Raw genomic sequence first — 14,678 nt, forward strand, 5'->3', positions numbered from 1 at the left:
TCAGCGTCCACTAGAATCAGGCAGGCCTCTTTCGCATTCTGATCTCGATCCTCGCCCCGTCTCTCCTAAAAGTGTGTTAATACTAATTGCAATTTTCTCATATTTTTAACCGCGGACCTTCCCTTAACAAACCCGGTTTGGTCTTCCTGAACTAGGAGGGGGAGTACCCCCACCAGCCTTTGGCCAATATTTTGGTGAGTAATTTATAGTCCGAATTTAGCAGGGAGATTGGTCTGTAGGATGCTGTGAGTAGGGGGTCCCTGTCAGGTTTGGGGAGGACTGTAATATTTGCTTCTGCGAATCTATTGGTTAATTTTGCTCTTCCTTCTAGGATTGCGTTATATAGTAGGGCAAGAGTGTCCACCGTCTCCCCACTGAGCATTTTATAGAATTCCCCGGGCAGTCCATCAGGTCCCGGGGTTTTTTCTAGAGGGAGCGAATCGATGGCCTTTGTAATTTCTAGGGGTTGAATTGGGGCATTGAGTTTCCCTACCTGATCCTCATTTAGCTGTGGTAATGTTAACTCTCTCCAAAATGCGTCTTTCTTTTCTATGTCTATGTCTTGAGAGTCGTACAAGTTAGAGTAATATGAGGTGAATGCCTGCTGTATTTCTGAGTCTTGAGTAAGTATATTGTCTTTGTCCTTGATGGCCACTATAGTGTTTGGCTTTCTATCTAACCTTGTGAGCCGAGCCAATAATTTCCCCGTACGGTTTCCGTACCTGTAATATTTAGCCTGAGAGCGGTTTTGGGCAGCAACCGTTGTTTGTATCAGATAAGTGTCTCTCAAGTCCTTAACCTCCCTAAATTTATTTCTGTTCTGTTCTGTATGATGTCTCAAGTATTTGTTTCTGGCATTTAGTATCTGACGTAAGAGTAGTTCCCCCCTCGCTCTTCGTGTTTTCCTAACTTTGGCCGCATATGCCATAACCACCCCTCTCAACACCGCCTTTGCTGATTCCCAGAATAGTGAAATGTCACCTAGATGCTGTGCGTTCAGTTCTTTGTATGTTAACCATTCCCCTATCAGGTATTTACGTAAGTTGAGGTCGTGGTATAAGTGTGACGGAAATCGCCACCTGTGTGCTTGTCTGTGTGGAGCATCTGTGTCTATGTGAAGTGAAACCGGGGCATGATCTGAAATCGTTATGGGGTCAATTTTGATGTCAGTTATGCGGGGACAAAAGGAACTGGTAACTAAGAAGTAGTCTATGCGGGATAGGGTTGTTTTCGCTGGATGTAGGCAGGTGTAGTCTCGGGCCTCTGGGTTTCTATCTCTCCAGACATCCGAGAGGGATAAGGTGTGTCTGAAGTTAAGTAAGATACGGGTTTCCCTCTTGGAACCTTTCCATATTGTTGTCTTTTGCGGGGCATAGTCTGGGTTATGAAACCTGTCTGCTGGTGTGTGTGGGGCAATATTGAAGTCGCCTCCCATTACAATTGGGAGCTCTGCAAACTGGATGAGCTGAGTTTGTAGTTGAGTCAGAAATGTTTTCTTTTCTGTGTGGGGGCCATACACCCCACAGAGTACTATATGTAATGCTCCTATTTGTAGTCTGACTATCAGGTATCTTCCCTCCGGGTCTGTAACAGTTTGCGTGACCTTATAGCTTAGATTTTTACGGAAAAGAATTGCTACTCCTCTGGCTCTCTTCCCTTCATAGGTGGTGTATAAAACCTTTCCCACCCAGCTCTGCTTGAGTTTTTGATGCTCTTTCTGCGAAAGGTGTGTTTCCTCTAATATTGCTATATCCGTCCTCATAGTGTTTAGCTGTCTAAGTATCACTTTTCTCTTAATTGGGGACGTGATCCCTCCTACATTCCATGTAGTCAGTTTCATTTTGAATTCTAGTGAGTGTTTGTTAGATGTGTAGATCTAAAGACTTGGTACTAGGATATATGTTGTTGTGCGAGCCTTTTATGAAGTGTGTAAGGAAAACAGTACTCACTATTACGTGGATTGCACCCGTACCTTCTCCTTTCCCCCCGGAGTGGCGCCTCTGGGCAGGACAGGTCAGCTCTTCCCTGAATTCAAATGGTTAGTGCATACAATAAACAATACATATAACAAGAAACAATTAGGTTAATTGCCCCCTCCTCCAACAGTCCCAAATATGTAACGAAGGACTTGAGTTCTCGTCTAAAAAAAAAATGAACAAAAAAAAAAAAAACAACAAGAAAAAAACAAGAAACAAGAAGGGGGGGTCGCCCCCCCCCCCTCACTTTTCAAGGATACATGTTTTCAGCGCTGTAGCTTTGCCTGTTCTTTATTATATATGGTCCATTGACCTGGCACCAACCGCTGGCTTAAGCAGCGGCGTCATCTTCATCTGCAATTTGTCGTTCCTCTCCCTCTCTTTGTAGGTGAAGTTTCAGCAAACTTGGTGAGTCAAAGAATAGTGGTCCTCTTGCAGTGTGAAGTCTCAGTCTGGCTGGGAACAGCAGGGCTGCCGTTCGGCCTTGTTCTAAAAGTTGTTTGCAGTACGGTGAAAATTCCCGTCTTCTGGCAGCTACTGCCGCAGAATAGTCCTGGAACAGGTAGATTCTTTTTCCGTTGTATTCTAGTTGTGGATCTTTCCTGTATGCTTGTAGGATAGATATTTTATCTTTAAAGTTGAGGCATTTCACCATGACTTGCCTTGGTGGTTGGTTTTTTTCACTTTGCTTCCTCTGGTCACCCACCCTGTGTGCTCTTTCTGCTGTATAGGGTAGATACTCTTTGGAGATGTTAAGCAGTCCCGGCAGGGTTCTTTCTGCAAACTCAATTAGTTGGGAGCCTGGGAGTGACTCAGAGACCCCCACTATCCTCAAATTGTTACGGCGTGACCTGTTTTCCAGGTCGTCAATGTTAGCCCACAGCCGTTCGTTCTGCTGTTGTAGGGTGTGAACCTGAGTTGTAGTTTCCCTATGACGGGCTTCCCCATCTGCTACCTTTTGCTCCACCTGTGTCAGTCTACCATTAAAAGATTTAACCTCTGCCGTGAGTGAGTCCATGCCTGTCTGAAGCTGTTCAATTTTTGGTAGAAATAATGCTGAGATCTGGGTAACAATTGGGTGGGTGTCCATGAGGCTGATGGGTGACACATCTTCAACCTGCCCTGAAGCCTGTTGGTGCTCTGACTGGTGTCTTTTCTTATCTGCATTCTTCAATCTGTTTGTCATTGTGTCTGTTTTTTTGGAGTAAGAGTCGTAATATTTTTGCATACAGTTCTGGGGGGTTCACAGTTGCTATTCCAACTGTGTACTGCAAAGATGGCACTGTTACTGAGATGTCTCCATTACTGAAGTGACACCATTACTAAAGGGTGAAAATTAAGTGGGTAATGGCAGCCAGGTCTGAAGGTACCAGGTCTCCTAGGGTGTCTAGCAAGCTTTCATAAGCGGTGGGTGAGCGGGGGGGGATATGCCCATTTGATTTAGCCTTGCATTGCGGCTAGGAGCGGTGTCCCCTCCTCAGTCACTGAATAATTATATAAAGGTATCAGAGAGAGCTGTGAGGATATCCCCCCAGCCGGTATTGGGTAGATTCTTGTGTTCACAGATGGTTTAAGTCCTGTACACCGGGGCCCTTGTGCTTTATCTGTGTGTTTATATCTGTAGAGCCTCCAGAAGATGTCAGGGGAACAGGTGGTCAGAGCTGTTCCTATCAGTTCAATCACTCAGCTACAGGGGGGTATGGGATTAGTAGCCAAACTTTCACTTGTAATGTCTCTTTATCCCTCTCTCCCAGCAATTATACCCCACTTGCTAGTAGTAGTTTGCTTTACCAATCCTACAGCAGCTGTGCCGAGAGATGTCAGTTACCTAATGCTGGCACTGGGCTGTTGGATTCTTCTGCTTATGTATTACTTGTAGTGAAGGAGAAGTGCCATGCTCAGTGAGGAGTCTAATCCTGGGCCTGTGATTTTTATTCTGGGTATTATAAGCTGCGTTATTCCATGTCTAGTCTGCCCAGCCTATTAATGTAGTTTTGCCCCTGGGATTTAGCTTTGTTTTGCTGGGGAGTTCACTGCGCTGTATGTGCGTCACTCTCCTTCTCTATCCCCTCCGGTAAGGCAAGATGGCGATTTGCCGCCAAAGCTCAGACTCACCCTCTCGACCAGACCTGCCTGTCTTTGTCGCCGGAGGTCACTGGTAGGTGATTTGTATCTCTGTCGCTGCCCTCCGATTTGAGTCTTGGGTTGCTACAGGACGGCTCACTGCCGCCACTCTCCTTCTGCTTCTTTCAAGCGGTGCTCCGCGGTGGGGGAGTCAGGTGGTAGACTCCTTGCCGATAACGATGTCACTCCGGACAGGAGTAGGTGACCCCTGCAAAGGAATGTGGCTAGTTTTGGGCTAATACTTTAGGGTTTGTTAAGTTACAGTGGCTTAAGGTCCGGAGCTCCTTTCCCCTGCTTCCATTCACAGCGCCCGCCCACCGGAAGTCACCTCTTGAGGAAGTTTATTCCATAAATCAATCACTCTTTCTGTAAAGAAGTGCTTCCTCAAATTACTCCTGAATCTACTACCCTTTAGCTTGAGCTCATGACCCCTTGTTCTTGAATTTTCCATTTTATGTAAAATACCCACAGCCTCAGTTTTACTAAACCCTTTAATGTACTTGAAAGTTGCTATCATATCACCTCTTTCCCTTCTCTCCTCTAAGCTATACATATTTAGGTCATTGAGCCTGTCCTGGTAAGTTTTATTTTTTAGACCATGTACCATTTTGGTAGCCCTCCTTTGCACAGATTCAAGTTTGTTAATATCCTTCTGAAGATATGGCCTCCAGAACTGCACACAATACTCAAGATGAGGCCTAACTAATGATCTATAAAGTGGCATAAGAACCTTACTATTTCTGCTGCAAATACCTCTACCAATACATCCAAGCATTCTGCTAGCCTTACTTGCTGCATTACTACATAGTTTACTAAGTTTTAAATCATCTGAAATAATAATTCCCAAGTCCTGTTCCTCGTCTGTAACAGTCAGTAAAGTGTCATTGAGTCTGTAATTAACATTTGGATTTTTCTTCCCTAAATGCATTATTTTATACTTTGCTGTGTTAAACTTTAGATCCCAGTCGTTTGTCCAATCCTCCAATTGTTTTATATCACTTCTCATTTTGTCTACCCCCCTGGAACATCCACTCTGTTGCAAATTTTTGTATCATCTGCAAAGAGACATACTTTCCCCTGTAGCCCTTTGCTGATATCACAGATAAATATGTTAAACAAAACAGGCCCCAGAACTGACCCCTGAGGAACACCACTAGTAACAGCCCCCTCTGCTGAATGAACTCCATTTACTAAGACACTTTGTTTTCTGTCCTTAAGCCAGCATTCCACCCAGTTCACAATTTTTCAATCTAGACCAAGGAGATATAGTTTGTGAATAAGTTTATTGTGTGGGACGGTGTCAAATGCTTTGTTGAAATCTAGATATGCTACATCAACTGCTCCTCCCTTGTCTAATACTTTTGTTACATAATCAAAGAAGTCAATTAGATTAGTCTGACATGATCTCCCTGAAGTAAAACCATGCTGATTTTGGTCCTCTAAATTGTTTGTCTTTATGTAAGTCATAATTCTTTCTTTTAAGAGGCTTTCCATTAATTTCCCTACTACTGAAGTTAAACTAACTGGCCTGTAGTTGCCAGATTATTCTCTACTGCCCTTTTTATGAAGAGGTATTACATTTGCTATTTTCCAATCATCTGGGACAGCTCCTGTTAATAGTGACTGATTAAACAGATCAGTTAATGGGACAGTTAGCACTGATCGAAGTTCTTTTAAAACCCTTGGATGAATATTATCAGGACCCACTGCCTTTGTAACATTTATTTTTGATAATGCTAACAAAACCTCATCCTCTGTAAAAAGATTACTGTTAAGCTTGTTTCTATTTTGCGTAGCATCCCTTAATGTAGACATTGTATCTTCACAATCTTTAGTGAAAACAGAACAGAAGTAATCATTGAGACAGTCTGCAATCTGCTTATCTCCTTCTATTATTCTACCATCAACTGATTTCAATTTTACTATTCCTACCTTATTTTTTCTTCTTTCACTGATATATCTAAAGAATGTTTTGTCCCCATGTTTTACTGACTGTGCTATCTTCTCTTCTGCATGAGCTTTATCCTTCCTAATTAACTGCTTAGTCTTTTTTTGTTGGAGTCTCCATATTTTCATATCATCATCTGCTTGTGTGTGTCTGTAATTTTTATAAGCTATCTTTTTTGTCTTTACAGCATGTGCTACTTCTTTGGAAAACCAAATTGGTTTCCGCTTTCTTTTACTTTTACAGACATGTCTAATACAGTGTGCGGTTGCATCTAAAATGGCACCTTTCACAAATTCCCACTGTTCTTGAACCCCTGTAGTTTTCCCCTTTAAATAGTTTTTTAGGTATTCTCCCATTAATGAAAAATCTGCCGTCCTAAAGTCTAAAACTTTTGTTTTAGTCTGGGTGGACAGTTCCTGAACATGAATACTAAACCAAACAGATTGATGATCACTGGATCCTAAGTTCTCACCTACAGACACATCTGAAACTGTATCACTGTTTGTAAGTATTAGATCTAATATAGCTTCCTTACGAGTTGGTTCCTTGACTAATCGTTCAAGTGATTCCCCTAGCAGAGATTCAAGAATATACCTGCTTCTAGCCGATCTAGCAGAAGGAATCTTCCAGTCTATATCTGGCAAATTAAAGTCCCCCAGTACTATAACCTTACCCTTCATGGTCATTTTGGTTATTTCATCTAATAAAAGATTGTCCAGTTTTTCATCCTGCAATGGAGGCCTATATACAACCCCTATTCTAAAAACATTTTTATCTCCAATTTCCAAAGTCACCCAAATACTTTCCACCTCATCATTTGTTCCTACAATTTCAGTAACCTTTATATTTTCATTTACATACAAAGCAACTCCTCCACCTTTCTTTCCTACTCTGTTCTTTTTAAATAACCTGTATCCAGGTATGACTATGTCCCAGTCATGCAAATCATTGTACCATGTTTCTGTTATAGCTACTAAATCCAAGTTGTCCCTAGTCATTATTGAAATGAGTTCAGGTAATTTATTTCCTAAGCTGCGAGCATTTGTGCTCATGGCATGAAGAATTTTTCTACTAGAATTCAATGATATGTGTTTTTTTTATATAATCTTTATCGTAAAAACAAGAAGGGGTTATCTTCATATAAATTAGGGTCTCTGGGTATATTTATATCCCTTAATGTGTATGTAGGGGCTCCCACGAGCCTGTAGACTTGCCAGAAACATGGGGCATCAAGCTCCATTCGGAGCTTGATACATATGCCCCTATGTGTCATATTCCATGCTAAAGTATTAACTTACCAAAAACATTTTTAATGTACAGCACAGGTAGGCTGACCATATTGCTGCTTTAAGAAGGAACACATATGAAAAATACATATGTGAGGGTTCTTATACAAAACCATTTCCTTAAACAGCCCTGAAAACAGCCCTGACATATGTATTTTTCATATGTGTCCCTTTTTAAAGCGGCAATATGGGAGTGATATCAGCCCAGTCACTGTGCTTGTATTACAAGTGGTGAGTTAAAGGGACATTAAAGGGTCACTTTACCCAAAAAAGAGAATTCAATTTTAAACAGCATTCCAATTTACTTCTATTATCTAATTTGCTTCATTCTTTAGATACCCTTTATTTAAGAAATAGCAATGCACATGGGTGAACCAATTACACAAAGCATCTATGTTCAGCCACCAATCAGCAGCTTTTGAGCCTATCTAGATATGTTTTTCAGCAAAGAAAATCAAGACAATTAAGCAAATTAGATAATCGAAGTAAGTTAGAAAGTTGTTAAAAATTGCATATGCTTTCTAAATCATGAAAGAAAAAAAATTGGTTTATTTTCCCATTAAGTGTTGCTGTTGCGCTTGCGCATGATTTAATATACAACTGTAAAATTTAGCAATTTTTAAGATTCGAGTAAACTATCAAATAATAGTATAGCACAGAACGGCATGTGGAATTCCACAAATTGCTCATCATCAACTTAGCGCACCTTTGACTTAGCACACAGTCAGCTTAATGATACATTAAATTTACTGTGCACCTCCATAGAAGTCTGATGTCACATACAGATATTAGCGTGAATATAAAAAACTCTGCAGTATACCTTTGTTATTTGTTTTATCTCCTTTTCCTGTAATTCCATTTTAAAATTGTGAGCTTTTCAGTTCCTGTTAGAAATGGAAGTGCAGAACAATGATATATTCCACATAGCTATTGACTGCACACCCTAATGACCTATTTATAACTGTTCCTTATTGGCCACAGCAGAGAAAATAACCTAAGTTACATTATGGCAGCTACCATTGTTTTATAGACCATAAAACTTTACACATAGTTTGTCAATACAGTATTTATTTATTTATTTAATAATATTTTATTGAGGTTTTGTATTTAACAACATAGAATAGCAATTGTGTACATAAATATTCAATATACAAAGAACTTTCTAACAATGATATTAAGGCTCACAATTAGAATATAATATCAAACATTCAATATGAAAGTTGCTAAGCCTTGGGATTGTAGATCCCGCACCAGCAGCTGTCATTCTTCATTCGTCCTTGAGTGTTTAGCAAGCTGCGACTAGCAACAACTGTACTTTTATATATAACAATTGAACATAATGAAACCTCATTTTTCTTCTTAAAATATAACTATAAAGTAACTACTGCTCCAGTCTCTCATGGACCGGCAAACCTGCATGTATTATATAGTATGGTAGTCACATAAAAGCCTTATATACCTCCATTATAATATCTAGGAATATACCTTATATCGCTGGAGGTGGTAAAATCAAAATGATAAACGGTCATTTTTAAACATAATTTATATTTTAGCTCAATTAACATATTAAAGAAATAAATTTAAGATACTTGAACGTTAAAGTTTATATAAGCATAAATCTCTAGCTGTGAATTAGAAAATAATTTGAAATAGCGGACCAAAGCCTCTCTCTAAATAACCCAGCCTTACGACTGGGAATATAGGGTCACCCCCTGCATAGTGTAAATATGTTATTATAGAATAGCTAAATAGGTGTTCAAAGGATATATTCACAATCTTGGAGTAATAGATTTAACAGCGGATGAGCGCCGCTGAAAATTGAAATAAAGGGGGGGGTGCAGATTAGGACAGAACCACATTATATATATAGGAACAGAGTGCTAATGATTTATTAGGCCTCCAGTTAATATGGGGGACCACGGGAGTCCAGGAGATCTGGTCTTTGGACACAGGCGCTGTTCTATTGAAGTAGAGGTAAGCTAGTGTAACCGGCCTCAAATTCCCCATTGTGTCACACAAGGGTCCCTTTTAAATATATCACAGTTGCCATACAAACCTAATTTAACGGCTAAACAGTATTAGACAGACCCATGGTATTTGGACATACAGTTGTATAGTACAGACACACCAATATCATGTGATATTTATAAAAATTGATCTCGCCCCCTGAGCATGGGCCCTATACCCAAGGGCAAGTATGTTACAGTAATAGGGAAGCAAACCCTATAAATACACTTAAGGTTCATAGTAGGTTATAGCCTACTTTAAGTATGGTGCATCTGCAGTACAAAAAAATGTCTATAGTCCATACACCACTGACTATAAAAAGGAACTAAAAGTCTTTAGAGTATATTGGATAGCGACAGTAGTGTAGTTATGAAGCATTACAAGTAGATGCTTCCAAATTGTGAAATAATTTGGGACCAATGTTAGCAATATATAAGGATACCTTTGCATTATCAGGGTCAGTCACCCTCAGTATAGACTAAATTGTAAGGTTATGTGCACATCTGCGGCCTAATTAGTATAATGTGCAACCAGGATACCTTGGCCTCATGAAATATGTAGAACCCTCTAATAAATTAAAGGGGTAGCACAATCAGTTTATATAGCAATGGGATTAAAGATAATAACAGAAGTGCATGTGACTATAACATGGCCGTGGAGGTAGCATGCCAAATTGTAAACCTTATGTTACACTAGGTTACTTAGGCGTAGGGAATGATCAAAGACCTAACTCAGTTAATATTCAACATACAAACCAAACAGTCATAAACTTGAAAAATAACAGTGATATCATTAGAACGCCATATATATATAAAGGTGTTGGTAGGCATCTATAATTGTAAGTTTAGTAGAGGAGAGTCTCAAATACACTGGGGAATTGTCTCTCACATACTTCAGGGATCTCTGCTACTTTAACCCACCCCAACTGCGTTAAGGGAACAGCAACTGGGATATTCAGCATAGCCAATACCATAACGGTTTAGGTTCATGATCCTAGGGAAAGGCTGTAAATCATAACTCCAGTATATGAAATCCGCTGCATAGACCAGCTTGTAGGTTAGACTATCGCCGTAGCCGGTGGATTCCTCACTTGGCGAACTAAAGCTGATTACCGCTGGCTGTAAGCACTTATAAGGCTCATTGAAGCGTCACTTTGACTCTAATCCCCAGTCTGCCTAAACATCTCTGATGGTAAGTTGAAGAGGAGTGTGGTAATAAATACCTTGGTCTTGACCGTGGAGTTCTGCATACCCTCTCGATTGCTGCCCAGACCCTGTCACAGCTGACAGACCTGCAGCCCAGTGGTCACGCGCCTCAGTGTCCCCGAGATATCCGGCTGTTTGTATTGTAATGCTCTCTACCTCACGATTAGTGTCAATCACATTTCCCATGGCGAGGACTGAAGTGAGGGGCCGGGGACTCCAAATAGAGGTAGGTTCATCTTCTCTTGCGGATGCGTTTGCATCGGTACGTATGTCCCTCTGCTGATCTTTGATCCTTAATAGATGCCTCCACGTGAGCACCCCTCACTGTCGACCTGAGGTCTTCGAACATTTTAAACATCCGTTGATCTAGCTCAATTAGTAGTGTATGGACAGTTACATTCATTTCCTCCATATCGAAGGATGTAAAGTATGCCGATAGTGTGCAGGTTGCTGCTGCAACTTGGGATGCTTATTTGGTTTACTGGTCTGATACTGCTCGGCAGCGCTCTTAGGCCCTCACATCTCCGGGACCTTCTGTGCCATTAATCTGCAACTTAACTTAGCAAAAACCATCGAAGCCACCACCTGCAGATAAGTAAAAACTTGACTGGTGGAAAGATACATTTAGGTAAGGTGTAAGTGTTTTTTTCTGCTAATAATTGTCCAAAAAACAGCAGAGCAAAGCAAAAACATGTCTGCTCCTGTAGCTTGCTGACTCAGTCCGATTTTGTTGATATTTAAACAGCTAATGAAACTTTAAAAAAATAAATCTGCATGTTTTCTTTGAATGCATCATTCTATCTAGCATTGATTTAGGGCTAGAATACAATTTATTGTGCACCCGCAAATGTGCAAATTTGCCCATTTGCAGGTGCGTGATAAATAACCAGCCATTACAAGTGGCTGGTTATTGCTACCGCAAGCTCTTGGCAGAAATTAGCACTTATGAAATTAACCAAAAGTCAGATTAATTTTATAAATGTCCACCAAATGCCCTTAAAATCAAGGGTAATATACTTTATTAAAGCATAAAGATATTACATCTTATTTTTTTTAATAAAATAACTGCAATAAGCAGTTCTGAGGGTTTAAAGTTGGTGGGTATGGGGTGTTAGAAAAAAACGGCACTGAACAGTGCCTTTACATAGCGGTCTACGGTAACCGTGTGTTCCCAGTAAATATATATGTATATGCTTATATACATATATATTTATGTGTTACTATGTGTATATACACATATTAACACATACATTATACAGTATACAGGGAGTGCAGAATTATTAGGCAAATGAGTATTTTGACCACATCATCCTCTTTATGCATGTTGTCTTACTCCAAGCTGTATAGGCTTGAAAGCCTACTACCAATTAAGCATATTAGGTGATGTGCATCTCTGTAATGAGAAGGGGTGTGGTCTAATGACATCAACACCCTATATCAGGTGTGCATAATTATTAGGCAACTTCCTTTCCTTTGGCAAAATGGGTCAAAAGAAGGACTTGACAGGCTCAGAAAAGTCAAAAATAGTGAGATATCTTGCAGAGGGATGCAGCACTCTTAAAATTGCAAAGCTTCTGAAGCGTGATCATCGAACAATCAAGCGTTTCATTCAAAATAGTCAACAGGGTCGCAAGAAGCGTGTGGAAAAACCAAGGTGCAAAATAACTGCCCATGAACTGAGAAAAGTCAAACGTGCAGCTGCCAAGATGCCACTTGCCACCAGTTTGGCCATATTTCAGAGCTAAAACATCACTGGAGTGCCCAAAAGCACAAGGTGTGCAATACTCAGAGACATGGCCAAGGTAAGAAAGGCTGAAAGACGACCACCACTGAACAAGACACACAAGCTGAAACGTCAAGACTGGGCCAAGAAATATCTCAAGACTGATTTTTCTAAGGTTTTATGGACTGATGAAATGAGAGTGAGTCTTGATGGGCCAGATGGATGGGCCTGTGGCTGGATTGGTAAAGGGCAGAGAGCTCCAGTGCGACTCAGATGCCAGCAAGGTGGAGGTGGAGTACTGGTTTGGGCTGGTATCATCAAAGATGAGCTTGTGGGGCCTTTTCGGGTTGAGGATGGAGTCAAGCTCAACTCCCAGTCCTACTGCCAGTTTCTGGAAGACACCTTCTTCAAGCAGTGGTACAGGAAGAAGTCTGCATCCTTCAAGAAAAACATGATTTTCATGCAGGACAATGCTCCATCACATGCGTCCAAGTACTCCACAGCATGGCTGGCAAGAAAGGGTATAAAAGAAGAAAATCTAATGACATGGCCTCCTTGTTTTCCTGATCTGAACCCCATTGAGAACCTGTGGTCCATCATCAGATGTGAGATTTACAAGGAGGGAAAACAGTACACCTCTCTGAACAGTGTCTGGGAGGCTGTGGTTGCTGCTGCACGCAATGTTGATGGTGAACAGATCAAAACACTGACAGAATCCATGGATGGCAGGCTTTTGAGTGTCCTTGCAAAGAAAGGTGGCTATATTGGTCACTGATTTGTTTTTGTTTTGTTTTTGAATGTCAAAAATGTATATTTGTGGATGTTGAGATGTTATATTGGTTTCACTGGTAAAAATAAATAATTGAAATGGGTATATATTTGTTTTTTGTTAAGTTGCCTAATAATTATGCACAGTAATAGTCACCTGCACACACAGATATCCCCCTAAAATAGCTATAACTAAAAACAAACTAAAAACTACTTCCAAAAATATTCAGCTTTGATATTAATGAGTTTTTTGGGTTCATTGAGAACATGGTTGTTGTTCAATAATAAAATTAATCCTCAAAAATACAACTTGCCTAATAATTCTGCACTCCCTGTATGTATATAGTCATATACATATATATTTAGGTGTTACTATGTGTATATACGCATATTAACACATACATTATACAGTATATGTATATAGTCATATACATATATATTTATGTGTTACTATGTGTATATACGCATATTAACACATACATTATACAGTATATGTATATAGTCATATACATATATATTTATGTGTTACTATGTGTATATACGCATATTAACACATACATTATACAGTATATGTATATAGTCATATACATATATATTTATGTGTTACTATGTGTATATACGCATATTAACACATACATTATACAGTATATGTATATAGTCATATACATATATATTTAGGTGTTACTATGTGTATATACGCATATTAACACATACATTATACAGTATATGTATATAGTCATATACATATATATTTAGGTGTTACTATGTGTATATACACATATTAACACATACATTATACAGTATATGTATATAGTCATATACATATATATTTATGTGTTACTATGTGTATATACGCATATTAACACATACATTATACAGTATATGTATATAGTCATATACATATATATTTACAATTTGTTGCCATTGCTGCACAACTTACCCCCTTTGCTGCGCTAGTTCTCATGCCGTGTCTCATGGCATCAGGGTCGGCTCCAGAACGAATGAAATGGGGGGGCACGCATTTACAAAGCATGTATGAGAGTCAATAGAAGCCGGTAGCCATTTATAGACTTATATTTATAAGATACAATCATATTCTTATCATGGTCTGTTGTTTAAGAAAATGAGTAACTCACGATAGTTAGGTAAAATTATTAGGGTTAAAGACAAGTCCAAAAAGTCTCTAATTAACTTCCAATTCCAAATAAGAGGTTAAGACAAAGATCTTGCAGATGCGTGAAGCAATCTCACACTTCGGCAGCTAACTCTGCCCCCAGCATGCAGCATTACATAACAATTAATTATTTTATTAATTATTTTTAAAGCCTATGATCATATCATCATTTTTTGAGGGGGCACAGCATTTCATTTGGGCGGGCATTGCCCCCAAATGCCCCCCCTTGGAGCCGACCCTGCATGGCATAAGAACAAGGCTCCCATTAGAGTCTATGGAAGCGTGTTCTTGTGAGTGCCATGCTTCCCAGCAATTCAAACGTAAGCTCCTGTTCGCTTTATGCTCAACTTGTAATACTTTAAAACTTGTGTTGTTTTTATTTTCTGATTTCAGCAAGAGCTTGAAGTTCATAATCCAGACTTCAGACGCCTAAATCTGCTATATTCTAAACAGTGTAAAATAGTTAT

The sequence above is a fragment of the Bombina bombina genome, chromosome 1, assembly GCF_027579735.1.
Source record: "Bombina bombina isolate aBomBom1 chromosome 1, aBomBom1.pri, whole genome shotgun sequence".
Classification (NCBI taxonomy): domain Eukaryota; kingdom Metazoa; phylum Chordata; class Amphibia; order Anura; family Bombinatoridae; genus Bombina; species Bombina bombina.